Source organism: Aethalodelphis obliquidens, unplaced genomic scaffold (genome assembly GCF_003676395.1).
Source record: "Aethalodelphis obliquidens isolate GAN/ISIS:26980383/991018 unplaced genomic scaffold, ASM367639v1 scaffold81, whole genome shotgun sequence".
Lineage (NCBI taxonomy): Eukaryota > Metazoa > Chordata > Mammalia > Artiodactyla > Delphinidae > Aethalodelphis > Aethalodelphis obliquidens.
Window position 1 is genome coordinate 2,773,742 of NW_020838025.1, and position 15,570 is coordinate 2,789,311.

General features: G+C 37.9%; 1 protein-coding gene across 16 annotated transcripts in view; it reads right to left on the bottom strand.

The window, feature by feature from the left end:
- Window positions 1-15,570, bottom strand: part of MBNL1 (muscleblind like splicing regulator 1) — a 201,911-nt gene that overhangs the window by 162,687 nt on the left and 23,654 nt on the right. For 3 of the 16 annotated variants that reach the window (XM_027092777.1, XM_027092770.1, XM_027092767.1), the window contains exon 1: window positions 14,538-14,754. The exons of 2 other annotated variants lie outside the window; for them this stretch is intronic. The gene's annotated coding sequence lies outside the window, so the exon portion shown is untranslated. Of the gene's footprint in view, window positions 1-14,537; window positions 15,171-15,570 lie in introns of those variants that run through there. 11 more of the 16 variants (XM_027092774.1, XM_027092771.1, XM_027092773.1 and 8 more) reach the window with 10 other exon arrangements.

Consider the following 15,570-nt stretch of genomic DNA (forward strand, 5'->3'; position numbering starts at 1 on the left):
TAACCTTTTAAACTTTACAATATTGTACGGCCACTCAAAATTGAGTTTTCTCTTTCTGCATTACCTTGTAATGCTAGTTCTCTTGCTTATTTGTAAAGCAGTGATTCTAAGCATAAAATGGTACTTTTCTTACACGAAAATAGAATACTTTACTTATACATAGTAAACCTAATACTGATAGAGGCTTTAAAATAAATATTTACTGACATCTACAAATAATACTTTTTTAATTAATGAAAAGAGTATTTAAATTCTGTGGCAATGGGAACTATAATGATATGTCATTATTTCTGCAATGGCCAATCTGAAATTTGAGAGATGTCTCAATTTTATAATTGCACTTTTATAATTGCATCTCTTTATGTTAACCATTATGTATTCAATGCCTAGCACAGTGCCTAGAATATAAAAGAACCCAAATTAATATTTAAGTGAATGTTGCAGAATCTACATGTTTAATTACACTTCATTTATCACAGAACTATTGCAATGAAACATAGGTGCTAATTTTCTTAACAAAAAATTAGTACATTAGCATAGAATATTCATCTTTAAAAAAATACGCCTGAGAATTCTTGGTACACAAAAGGGAAAATATTTTTCAAATCCATTAATGTCAGGTCATTTACAAACAGAAAACTGTTACTGTGTGAATAGGATAAAGTTTAACAACAGTAGGAAAAAAAAGCAATAGAAATCAATTCATTAAGACACAGTTAAGATTCTTAATAATGATATCTATCAACTGTTTGATCTCAAGCCTAATAACTATTAGAGAGTAATAATAAATTTAGATTTACACATGTATGTCAGAATATCTTTTGTTTTGTCACTGACATACTATATTTTCACAAGTCCTACTTGTAATCAGTGCAAAGAACTACAAAATGATATTAATATAATATTTCAGAGCAAACTTATACACTAACCTTATTGGTGAATGCGTCCCTTAGTTTCATATATTTATTTTGTTCCTTTTTCAGCTATAACTTATGGACTACTTCATAGTCCTTTATGGAATACACATGTACATATGGATATAACACACATATGTGTGCACATCACACACACACAGACATGCTCTAATTACTCTGCTAGGACTTGGGGGAAGTGAGAAAAGTTCATCAGAAATCTCCAAGTGTATGTCAATTCTCAATGACACGTTTGATTATTTTCATGTTGGCAACAGATTTCTATTTTTTAATGATGAGAGAAATGAACTGAATTACCCTAATGCCTTCAATAATGCAGCTGAATAAATTATAAGAGCATTTGCAACACTCTTTTATGGCTCAAGACACTTCTTAAACTGTGCCACTTAAAGCCATCCAATGAAGCAATTGGCAGAATGCTATGTCATTCAGAAGTGACACCAGAAACTTCACAGGTGGTAGTGATTTTGAGTCTAAAAGTAGATTTTGCTGATCTTGGCGAGCGCTGGGGCAGAGGGTATTAGGTGTGGGTAGAACTAATACCGAGCAAACCACACAGGCAGATTAGGCCATTCGATACTGCCCCTCCTCTCCAAGCCGGGGAAACTTCGAAGTCCACTCCCCCGTCTCTGCTGTTTTATGACCACAATGCTTCAAAACCTGCCTTTCACATCCTGCCTCCTTTACTAAGTCTTTCCAGAACTAACCTGGACTGAGCCTCAAGTCTACATTGCTGGGTTTGTTGACTTAAGTCATGCCATCCTGATGGAAACAAACAGGCAGACAAACAAACAGCAAAACTGGGCTGAGAGCTCAGCACTCACAGTACCTTGCTACATGACCCTTGAGCAAATCACCTGACCTTAACCTTGCTGAGCCTCCATTTTCTCACCTGTGAACCAGAGTCAGGGCCAGCAATGCATAAATCTCACAGCGCTGTGTAAGAACTAAGTATGGTCACGTAAGTAAAAGAATAAGTGCCTACCAAGTAAGAAGCTATTTTTATAATTATTATGATCGCTGATGGTATGGTCTTTTGTAGTTCTTGTTTTGTTTTCATTATTTCAAGATGAATGGATCTTTTCCTTTGGGCCATAAACTTCAGAAAAGAGGACCTATATCTCTAATTTCTCCTGAAAATTTCAGCCAAAAATCTTATCGTGAAGGTTTTTATGCAGTGGGCTTTAAATAAATGCTTATGATTGCAAATGAAGAATGGCAAGCCATACAATAAAAATTCTGAGTTTTCCAACCTAGAATGCAGAATAAATCCTGGAAACAAGGAACAAACACTTCACAGCTGAATGGGGTCTTATAGAATATGCACAGTTGCACTTTCACCATTTGAAAGTTTGGAAACTAGCCTACAAAATACAGCTTTATTTCCTGCAAACAAAGAAAAGCTGGAGGAAAAAGAGCTTCGTGAGCGTTATCTAAAACCTTTTGTCACTAAAGTTAAATACAGCACACCTCTCTTTTATGGATTTTTCTTTTCTGTTAACACAAAAGTTGCAGCCACTGAAACCTGACTGTCAATACTGAGTGTTTTCATCTCCTAATCAGGGAGTTAGTACGAAGAAGCTTCAGGTGAATTATGTCCCCATCTTTCTACAGAAGTGTCAACATCTGAAACAAATTAATCTCTTCTCTCTGGTCTAGAATCACCCTACATTTGGGTCATGCTTATTTATCAAATACTTAAACAGAAAGATAAATAGCTTAAGTACTGAATCATGTAATTTTAACAAATTATGATTTGATTTTTGTCTTTTCTCCAATATACAAAGTATACAAAGAGTTAAGGTGTCTACTGGTTGGTTTTAGGCAAATTCCACACTCTGCCCACAAGCAGCCTATTCTTGGCTCTTCCGTGCCCACTTTGTTTTGCCCGTACATTACTTGTGAATATTTCCATCACTACACTGGAAACTACCCTGAGAACAGGGCGTATCTTACTCACTTCTTTATCCTCTGATAGGTGGATAAAGCATGAGAGGTGGCACATGGACAAGTACACTCAATAAATATTTCCTAATAAGAGAGCTTTCCTCTGAGGTCAAAAGCAATGGCATACAATTCTTCCATCTTCCTTCTCTAAACAATATATAATTTTATTTGGTATATGTTCAAAATACCTCTATGAAGAGAGGAATTTTTTAGCAAGTGACAAGCTCCAAGAGAACCAGTCTTCAATTAATACTTTACCTTTTTTAAGTCATTAGGCTATGCCACATAATGACAGAGAGTACAGACTGGTGTGTGAAAATGATGCAACATGAAAGCATAAAATGACCATATGAAGATGATAAATAAATTTAGCATGTGTTCTGGAGCTATGCCTATCATTTCTTGGTGAAAATTTTATGGCATTATGTTATTGGTGTGAAAGCACATTATCTTCGCAAAGCTTCCTCTGATTGGATCCCAGATGGCCCAAATGCAATGTTATAATGGGTCACACTACTGCATGCCCTTACCATATCTGCTGAAGACAGGAGGCTCATAAACCTAAGAAGCAAAGATTACAAACAGGTGTAAAACTCTATGCCATTTGTAATCCAATGTCAAAGCAAAAGAATGAAATGTACTTGCCAGCCTTTTAACTCAAATTTATACCTTCTTGAGCCCTGTCAATTCTATGGGTGAAGTTTTAAAATGACTGTATCATAACTATACCACATTCATTCTCAGCAGAATCATAAAGGGGAAAGAGAATGCTGGTTTTGAAGTGAGAAGAGACCTGGCCTCAATTCACTTTGGCTGCTCACCAGGCTGTGTGAATTTAGGCAAGTAGGTTAACCTCTCTGAGCTTCAGCTTCCTCATCTCTATCAAGAGGATGGTGGTTCCTGCCACACAAGCCTGTTCCCTAATTGTGTAGCACTATGGTTCTTTTCTGGAAAGAATGTCTCACGCAGAGAAGGTGCTCAAATATGGCAGCTAGCCTCATTCTGTTCATACTGTTCGTACCGTTTCCCTCTATTTTCTGAAAAGATTGCCTAACCTTCAGCCTATGTCAGGCCCACCTCCTCCACAGAGCATGCCCTAACCATTCAGTTCCACAAAGACTTCCTTCTTTGAATTTCCTCCTTTGGTACTCAGCTTTATGGTGCCAATACTGACTGTGCTGTTAACTTTTCATGTCTTTCTCCCCAACTCAATTACATGTCAAAGAAGAATAGAAACTATGTAATTCTCCTTTGAAACCTCTTCTCCTGACCTACTACAAGCCCTTACTTCCGATAGGTGCTCAAAATATGTTTGTTGATTGATTATTTAGCAGAGCACAAAGAACGAACTGATTTCCCTATATTGCCTATTGTTAACATAGGAACATAACTTTCTAAGTGAAAAGACCTCAGCACATAATAAACTTTAACCCATTACTGAGAAACAGACACAATAATCGCTTCCTATGTTAACTGCTCCCAAAACAATATTTACTTTTAAAATCCAGTCCTCAAACTATATTCCTCTGAGAGAGTCATTTCCCACGGACAATTTTCAGTGAATGTGGTCCCCCAGAAAACATTACGCAGAATTCCATTTGAAGTACATTTTTTTCAATAGTCTCAATCATTGTTCTGGATATTTCAAATTAATTTTTGGAAAGGTCCTGCAATACCTCAGAGAGACTCTACACCTGGGTTAAAGATTTGCTTGTATTCCCTGTTGTTCACTTTCCCAACACTCATCAAATCTCTCAAAGTCTTCTGATAAGGTATTTAAGACCAACTGCCTTATATGAAGGCCATTAAGTTGACAATGCAGCTTTCCCTGAAATTTTCAAATAATGAAAATTCAAATAATGGCTCAAAATAATTTGGAGTAAATTTGTCTAGTTAAGATTGGCCCAGTGAATAGAGAAAGCAAAGAAGAATTTCTAATTTTAGTACTATTTAATCTTAGTTACTTTAGGATGAAATTTTCTAAGCATTATCTATAATTCAATAAAAACAGATTTTTACCATATCTTTGTAGCACAAGGCCAAAACCAGATAAGAAAAAAAAAAGTCTAATAATAGAAAAAGGCATGTTCTGAGTGTGATTTTCACATAATACTAAAAGGCACATAAACAAAAGGCAAAATGAAACAGTTAACATTATTTTCTCTAGCTCTACATAAACACATTTAAAGACATAAACAGTGCAATTTTAAAATTATTTTCTGTGGATATAGACCATCTAAATAAAGTGGTAAATCTTTATAAATAGAATCTTTTTCTTGAAAACTGTCTTGATTTCATAAGAACTTCTCTATGTGTATTAAATACAGTCATTGTTCTGACATGCTTTGCTTAAACTCTCTTAAGCCATTTACTTGTAACAGGCATGTAAGTGCCTTATGTAAAAAGGCCTACGAGTACTCCTGCAAAGCTTTCTATTCTATTTGAAATATAACTATCCTCACAACTCCAGGTAACTGTTAACTCAATGCAACTGGTTATTTATTCCCATAGGTAAATAATTCTGTTTATAAGAACGTCTGATTATTAAGGATCTTTATTTCCAGGAAAAAGAATATCACAGTTACACGGATACCTTCCCTAAAATAGCAAGGTCTGAGAAGTATAAATGTCAGCTACATTGAGCACATTGCAAACTTGTTTTATCATGTATCTATGTGCCACCTGGTTTATCATTGAGGATCATTTACACCAGTGTTCTGCATGAACTTTTAACAGGGGACCACAACTGCCTAGCTGTCAATGAGACATTTCTTAGCAAACAACAACATACCCCTAAAGATGAAATTACGCTTACTTTAGAATTACCAATTTGGAATAAAGAATTTAACAACCTTGTCTTTTAAAAGAGCTTGACAGAAATGAACTGTTTTAAAAATTTAACAGGTATCTTCCACTTACCCAAGTTATAGGTCCTGATAAAATATAATTTTAAGTGTTTTTCTCTGATATTTTAAAATATAGTTCTTTATACTAAAAGAGCTCACAAGGAGCAACGTGATGAACAGGGATAACATTAACAAAGCTTTTAAAATTTTGGATGAAAAGTTTTAAAAATTCTTACCATATTTTTATTTTTTTATTTTTTATTTTTTTGCGGTATGCGGGCCTCTCACTGCTGTGGCCTCTCCTGTTGCGGAGCACAGGCTCCGGACACGCAAGCTCAGCGGCCATGGCTCACGGGCCCAGCCGCTCCGCGGCATGTGGGATCTTCCCGGACCGGGGCACGAACCCATGTCACCTGCATCTGCAGGCAGACTCTCAACCACTGCGCCACCAGGGAAGCCCTCTTACCATGTTTTTAAAATCATTTTTAATACCTCCCATCACCTTTAACATCCACATCTAACACTTGCTACATCCTGTGGACCCAAAGCCTGTCACTTTTTCCTTAGCACACATGGCCCTTTCATTCTCCTGTCATTGTCCTTTTTTAGTCCCTCATCTCTATCCTACAATCTCCACTTCATCCTATGTATGTCCTATTCTTCCTCTAAAAAATGTCACTAAAACACAACTCCTGTACAGTTAGTTACTTGCCAAAGCAAATGTTTCCTAATGTTCCCATTGTGAATCAAACTTACTAGCTGGTCCTCAGTGCCCTCCAAAGTGGAGCCCCTATCTCCCTTTCCCACCTGATTCTTCGTTTCTTCTACCCTGTTAACTGCCCCTCCTAGGCCTTTTCTCTCTCTCCTCTTACTTTCTACTCATTCTTCTAGCGTCTCCTCAAATGCTGTAGTAAGTTTTACTCTTCTGAATTATTCCAAATGTTTACAGTTTCCATCTCCTATCAGTACCCAACACAAGTGTTTTTTAAATTTTATTTTTATTCTTTGACGTACAAGCATGGGTTCTAGAACTGGACTACCTTGGTTCCGCTCCTTGTTGTGCCACTTCCTAGTTAAGAAACCATGGGCAATTAACTTTGTGCCTCAGTTTCCCCATCTTTGAAACCGAGATATTAACAGTACACATCTCATAAGGCTGTTCTGAGGAATGTGTGAATTAATTCATAAACTTTACCCTGGCACAAAGAAAGCAGTTCAAGATGTTAGTAATCATTGTTAAAGCTATTAGCCTCATCACCATTCTTTGTACATGACTGCAAGCAAGACAAAAAATTGGTTTAAAATATGGACACTGGAATAAAGAAGAAAAAAGATCTCACAGCTCTGCAAACTACCAAAAGTGTTTTCTAGTCACGCTAGTCATCTTTAAGATAAAAGTCATAAAGGATATTTTACAGCTGTCGGAAAGATTAAATGAGATATTTTGTAAAGAAATGTATAGCAAGTGGCACTTCTATTAGTAACATGTTTATAATTTCACAGATGTAAGAATTAAACAATAGAAAGAGTAAATGGTTTTTCCCAGTTCACATACCTAGTCACATCTGGTTTGGTGAAATAAAATCTATACATTGTGAGACTTTTGTGCCCCACCTCCCAAAGTCTATTACTCCTTTCAAGATGTAGACAAAATGCAATAAATATATAAAGATACGATAATTTTTAAATGATAATAATAACATCAGTATCACCTCTTATATTTACAAAGTGTTCCACTTCTCAAAACATGTTACCCCCAAATGAGGTCTGTTTTTGTTGTTCTACCTGCACTGCAACAAAGATTGTACTTTCAAAACAAATTTAGATATACTGTTTATAGAAACTGATATATCATTTCATAGCAAGGCTTTTTGAAACTAAAATTTAGTAAACAGAAATATCAATGAGGGAATCTTTGTGCCGAATACTGAGTTTGCAAACTCAATGGCTCAGAGCTTTTTTCTCCAACTCCCCCCCCCCCCCCCCCCCCGCCTCCCCACCCCCCTCCACCGCAGCTAGCCATTTGCCCTCCTATTATATCTGTGGCCTGTGGCCTAACTTGACAATCACCATCCCACCCCATATCCTATCTTTCTACTAGGATAAGAGCTAGCCACCCACATAGAGTCCTAAAAGGTCATTGTAAAGGTAATTCTTTTCTTGTAATCAGATAAGACAGAAACAAATAAAATGTTAACCTATCATTATTACTATCATCAACAATGCTGATAAACAGATTGTTGAATACTGGATTAGATTAAATTTTTTGGATGCAATAAGCTGTGTATGGTCTGTAAGTTTTAATACTAAGTCAAGTTCAAAAAGTATCTTTAGTGATGTTCTAAATATGAATATGAATTGCTTAATGCCTTATTTGGCATTCTTGTTATTTAACCTGCTTTTGACGTGTTTTGACTATTAAACTGTAAAGTCTTTCACTGTTTAGATTTCCTCACACTCCCACTGCATATACTATTGTTACCATACATTTTTCGAATTTTCTCAAAGAGTCTATTCAGTCATAATCATTGTAGACAATGTCAGTACGCGGGGATTTGGAGTACAGTAAGTATACACAATGTTACCACATCTTTCACAACCAGGTACTTAAAATATTCATGAATTATTTTTAAAAACCTACAAAATTGTATTCACAATTGTGACACTTCTACCAGTGCCTGAAATCATCAGCTATATCTTGTTTTTCTTTCTTCACTTTTCTTCTATTCAACGTCACATTAAATTGTATACTCTGGCTGTCTCTGATTAAAATCTCCCTGCTAATATATAGTTCTCTCATTGCTGTTCATTATATATTATACGTTTCCTTTCCCAAAATGAAATCACTGGGTTTTTGGTATATTTTAGTATTACTTCCACTGCTTAACTTTAGTATATAGATTTTTTAGCAAACAACCTTGTAATTATCAGCTTACTTTTAACCTAGCTTTCTCTTGAACAAATTTTCTACATCCACTGTTCACCCCAGTTACCCACTTGGGTTTCTGATACATTTGTAACTATCTGGTGGCTTCAAAAACTGATATTTTATGGTATTCAACAGTAATACTAATGACAAAGCTATCAATATTTTAGTATAGGACATTTGGAAATCTATGTATTTCTACCAGCAAAAGGAACTAAATAAATGAACTAGAACATGTATGAAAATTATGTCTGGATGTTAAATGTATACATATGAACAATATGGAAATATCACTAAATAGATATAATTAATGCTGCTTTAACAGAGTAATATTTTTATAATGTTAAAAAATAAAGAATACCTTTTGTTTTCCACTATTAATGCGTTAGAACTGTTTGTTCCCTTTATTACATGTATTGGTCAGAGCTACATTAAGACGTATCTTCCCTTATCTCAACTTCCATACCATGTTACCTAGCCTCTGCTTATGAAATATCACTTTCCACTTTACAGTTATTTTCAAAACTCTTACTTCCCCTACCAGACTGCCACCTCTTTGAGGAAAAGGTGTATCTTAAGTTTGGCAAATCTCACTGAACATAGCTTGCTATTTTTGCCAAAATACGTATTTTCCTATGAATCAACTTTACAAAATAAAATAATATCTCAAATCAGCATGCAATGTTCATTTCACATGATTAAACGTGTTCCCATGATCCTAGAATCTTGTTAACTCTTTAAAACAAATTTATTCTTAATTAAGAGCTTCCCGACTATTTTAAAAGTGGAAATATAGCAAAAATCCAGTCTCAAGATAAATTTTTTAAGAATCCTTTGGAGGAAGAAATATTGTCATTTTGTGAATTCTGCTAAAGAGGGACTGGAATGGAGTTGATTTTTTTTTTAACATCTTTATTGGAGTATAATTGCTTTACAATGGTGTTACCACAATTCTTTTTAATAATATTATGTTATTTAATATCCAGGTGATTTGAATAAATTGGTATTGCCTTGGGAAAAGTTTTATCTTCATATATACATTCACACACAAATTGTATCCACACTTGATGGGACTATGTACCTTATTAGCTATTATTCACCTCTTTGGGTATATGAAAGATACACTTCTCGATTTCTTAAAACAATGTCCAAAGAGATGACAGTTTTTTCCTTTGGAGCATATACACTACTTGAAGCATGATACTTATTTCAGAAATACCTTCACCTTTTAAAAATAATTGATCTCAGTGGAAAAGTAATTTTCCACTCTATCCAATATGCCTACATTTCATCTTGAGATTAATATATCCTGAACTCTTTTTGACAAAGGATCGCCACAGAATCCTAGAGTAAGATCTCAAAAATAGTGGGAAAAGTAACAAATACAGAATGCCTAAAACTCTAACATAAATTCTTCAAAGGTTTTTCATTTTTATGGGCGTCACAGGCAGAAGTGATAAGATGCCTCTCAGAAAACATGAATAATTATCTGACAGAGATCTAATGAAATCATTAAAAGACTAACAATAATATGTAGAAAAACTATAACCTCGTATTTGCTACGTGTTTTTCCAAGGATATAGCTGTAATGCTTATATAAATGTATATTTTTATAATATGAAAACACTACTACATAAACCCCGAGTTCCCTACCTCAACTCTAAAAATACAAAGTACGTCTAGAGACTTTTAGTGCCCTATGGCAATAGCTCTTCTTGAATCCTCTGCGTTGTGATCAATAATTCTCCAACCATTAGTGAATCTGCTCCATGACTCATCAGAAATGATCTACAAAGTTAATGGGGATGACTGTCCCCCGCAGGTTCCACACATGCATTGACACTAATGGCAGTTATGCCTCCTGTAGGTGGGGGACAGATTCAAGATGGCACCAAGCCGGGAGGCAACTCTTCCGAGATTCTCCATGACACTTGCTCCCTTCCCCGCCCCACCCCCACCAAAGAAGAACTCACTGCATCCAACCTGTCTTATATCTTTGGTATCCTTCAAGGAAATAAAAGTAAGCGTATGTTATATGGATGGAAAAGAACCACGTTTTTTTTCAGTTTAACACTCACTGTGCATGGCAAAATGTACTTCAGTTTTGAAAATATCTGAAAGGAATGTTTCCAGGTCCTAGGCCATTGTGCTTTGATCACCAGTCAGATGCTTTCTCAAAATGTGTTCGTATTATAAAGACAAGGTCTCTGTGTATAGGAATTCCTCAAAGCCCAGAACATTACTACAGAAACGTATTCTTACCTCTCCTAACATTCAAAACAATGCCCTCTTCCCTCCAGGTGAAAAATCTTTCATTCTTGTGAATTCGTTAATCTTCGATTAACATACAGTCAGGAGTTTGGACTTACTTGGGGTTTTATTCTCTAAAGGTGGAAAGTCACAGCAAAGGAAAATATATATGAAGCATTTGAAGATAATTGCTATTTACTGAAAACTCTATTTTAAAATAAATTTTAGTGACTCGTTTGTGTTTGGTAACTTCAGGACAATGATAACTATAGTGTCTCTAAAATGTTCCTAAGTAGCAATCATACTCTATTCTGGCCTTTGAGAGGTGTTAAGACTCATCCCCTAATTATAAGCCTTTTCTCTGTTATTACTACCTCACCATTAAATCTCTAAACTAAATAGTAGTTTTGAGGATACAAAAATAGATGTTAGGTGGTGTGTTTTCTCAAATTTTGGTTACAATGGATAAGAAAGATGAGGTATTCCTATGTATAATAAACTTCTTTAGCTTGTAAAAATAAAAATCCTTTTTATTGTGTTTTGACCAGCAAACTCCTTAGGCTTTCTACCAGAATAGTGCTTTCTTGCGTTATTCTAGAACAGCCCTGTCCAATAGAAATACAATGCAAACCACACTTGTTATTTTAAGTTTTCTAGTAGCAGTATTTTTTAAAAAGTGAAAAGAAACACGTGAAATTAATCTAACAATATATTCTACTGAAACCAATATATCCAGAATATTATCACTGCCACATATAATCAATATAAAAAATAGTATCAGATGTCTTATAGTCTTTCTCTTGTACAAAGTGTTCAAAATCGAGTACGTATTGTACACTTAGAGCAAACCGCAATCCAGAAAACCACATCTCAAGTGCTCAATAGTCTCATGTGGCCAACGGCTACTGTACTGGACAGCACGTTCTAGATTCCAAAAATATGAAGCTTTTTGGCCTAAAAGGCCACACACTTTAAAATCTCCCTATGTAACATCCTCTGTGATCGGTATTGCCATTAGGATTTTATATTGAACCAAATATTTAAGTGACTATATTTCACTTCCTTCTTCTGCTCCCCTGACCTTCATATCTACGGCCCACCCTGATGCCTCAGAGTGTAAGAAACCCCAATCACCTATTCTTTTCATCTTCTTCTAAGCAAGATCTGAGATATTCTCTAATCTCTGCATCTTCTATCACCAAGCAGAAAGCCAGAAGGTGCAGCAAGGCTATTCTCTCTGTTTCCATAAATAGATACATCAAATACAGGCCTAATGTATGGCGACAATGATAAATGCAAGGGCGATTTTTTTGCTTACAGTAAAGACAGGAAATTTTATATAAAAAAGTAATACACCCTTCCTCAATCAGAAATACGATTTTACTCCCTCCCTCCCCCGCCAGGAGAAACCTTGAGATATTCTGTTCTTGTTCTGGAACAGAACCCAGTGTTTCATTTCATAGGAATTCCGTGCCCAGAGGAAGAACAGAATGTTGGAATCAAAATTTAATGAATTCAACTTGGAGTCTAAGTTTGCCCCAAATGTGGAAATGTAAACACAAGCAATAATATCTCAAACCATAAAACACTTTGGATTCTCTGTTGGCATGGCTGCATAGAGTATCACACACGATGTGTATCTGCACACAAATTTGTTCTTAGTTACGTGAGGAAAAAAAAATTAAACTAGGCACATGTGAGGTTTTCTGAGTCTCTTAGTAATAATACAACCTGATTATTACGTCTTTAGTGACACTGTAATTATAGACGAATGGATAAACAGGTTTTCTGGTGCTGACCCAACTTGTTCCTTAAAACACAAAAGGCAACTTTTGCAAGGAAACCCCCCACTGAACAAATAAAACTAAAAGCTTTGTCTACCTTTTGAAAGAAGGCCTAACAACACGCTAGTAATCCAAAAAAAAATTCACCCCCGTGCAAATACACAACACTGATGAAACTCAGAAAGCTGGAGATTTCCTAAAACACAGTTCGGAGCTGTAGTTGTCACCAACTTTAAGAAAGCAAAGATACAAGTGACAACAATGTGCTTTCACAGGCTACAAAATAACTTTATTCAGAGTCTCCAGCTATAGCACCATATCTAAGACATTCTAAGGACTGAACTAAGTATTCCTGGGATAAATTTTACAGTCTTTGAACTTTCATTTTAACTTGTCTCAGTGATAACATTTTATCTCAACAGCAAGACAGGGAGCAACACCAACGCTCTCAGGAACCCACAGAGATAACATGGAGTGGCTCACTTATGCTGGTATAGAATAGTTATGTACTAACTACCCTCTGGGTATAAACAGGCACTGTGTTCAAACCCAGGAGGGGGGAACACCGTGTCCACTGGTGTAGTATTTCAAAGCACATTGCAGACGGCCTGCAAATCCAAAGGCATTAATTATGACTTCTCTCTCACTGTATTAATTTGTTTGAGAAATTCCTCCGAGTAGGGCAGAGTTTACCATCCATTTGCTATCGGCTTGTGCCTGGGCTGGTGGGCACGCAAAGTAAAGGCAGTGGCAATAACCTTTCTGGCAGCTTCTTACTCAATCTTAATCCTAGGGAAGTGCACTCCACGGAAATACAGCACAGAATCCTAGTAGCCGCATATTCTCCCGGCCCAGGAGAGATTCAAGAACACAATTACTCTTCCAGCTTCACCACTGTAGTTGTAAAGTGCTGTGAGAGGGGCAAGCATAAGCTCCACCATATACCTGCTCGTGTTACAGGCTCTGGAATCAAAGTATTCTCACATGACACATTACTACCAATAACAGATTCCGGCTCCGTTTAAAAAAAGAAAAGGGGTGGGGGGGGGGAGGCCGCGCTACATATTTGTCCTGCTTTTGTCTAAAAAACCAGAACCCAAGTCCTAACTACTTTTCATTCTTTTCAACCTTTCATGAAAGCAATTCAGTCCACTAACTGCGGCTCCACCCTGAGAGCGCCTATACTTACTTTTCTTACAGTTTTTGAGTGACGCACTACAAAACGATGGGAAAAAAAAAGAGCCCTCTCATGCAGGGCTTCTTCCGCCCTGTAAACTTGGCAAAAGGCAAACTGGACTGAAATACAGCACTCTCCATATAAGGAAGCCCAGCTAAACATGTCATGCGTAATTTATGGGTAGCAGGCAGAGAATTAACCTTTGCGTGCACATATTTGGCCCAGATGAAAACCGGGCTGGATGGCAGCCCCAGGGGCAGGGATGCGGGATCTCTTGGGAGAAACCGTGGCTCCCATCGGATGGACTCGCATCTCCCCCCGACAAAGGTCGTTAAGTTGTAAGTACACTTCCACGCACCTGTTTCTTTTATCCGCCACCACCACCACCACCCCCCTTCTTTCTTTCTCTTTCTTTCTCTTAGGCTGCCAAGTGGGAAGCTGGCAGTGCTGACAGTGTCCGCAGAGCCCAGGGAAGGGCTCCTCGCAGCTGGGCTGCAGCTGCAACCTCCCGCTTTCCCTCTAGCTCGAGATGGTGTGTGATAGGAAACCATCCAGCGTGCTGAGCCGGCCCAAGCGTCCTCTCACTTCCTCCTTCAGCCATGTACAGCCCCGAAAGAACACGAACAATGCAGAGCAGCAGACCAGCGCGAGCAAACTGTGAAAATGGAAACTTACCTCTCACATTTTTTTTTCAGAGGCAGCCCGACTGCCGAGCGAGTGCCCAAGGCATTGTGGGAGTCATGATTCCAAGAGGCCCGCGATTTAAAATTGAACTTGTCAGTTCCCGGTCACGGGAGCATTGTGAGCGCCACAACTCATTCAGCTGCAGTGAAAAGACTGTTGCATGTCGCTGTGCAGCCTCTTATCGCCGAGGTCTGGTTTCCGCTGCTGCTGCGCGGCCCCTCCCCCGCCGGCCCAGCCCCACCAGGAAGCCCTGGGCGGACTCGTCGAGCCCCGGAACCCACGCGGCGGCGAAAAAAACGCTCTTCAACTTTCCGCCGCCCCTCGGCTCTGCTCCCCCGCCACCTCGTCGCCCCTCAACCAAACAAAGTCCGCTGGGGGTGGTCGTTGCCACCCGCCGACCGGCGCGGAGAGCAAAAGGAAACCCGAGCTGGAGCTGGCGAGGTGCATCCCCGCCGCCTCCCGGTGGTATCTTCCATCTTATACGTTCAGCATTATAACCTCCGAGCTATAGTGCAGAGAGGACGCACCGCTACTACTTTCTGCTCCTTCCGACTGGCTGAGCCGACAAATCGGTTCGTTGTTGAAAGAGGCCCGTGGATGGGACTTGGTAAGGCAGCCGGCAAGGTTAGACTGAAGGTGAGTCTCAAAATCAGGATAAAACAGTAGCAGCTGGTGGGGCTGCCGCGTTAAAATGCACCACACAGTTTTTGAACCTGATGGCCCACAGGCGGGAAAGACATCCGCACGACTGCCAGTGTGTATCTTTCTCCAGTAACAGGGTGTCCACGGTTTTGGAATTCCTTAGTAAAACTTACTGTCACACAAGCACGAACACTCACATACCGGCTTCCCATCTACTTTGTAAATAATATTTGGAATGTGAAATCCCCTTCCTTCCCAACTCTGCATTATATGATTTATAGAAAGAAGAACTCCCTCTTTCAACATAAATTATTCATTTTCTGAAATACTGTAATAGTCCAAGGCAAATAAGTCATATCATTGCTGGAACAAAGGAAACCAC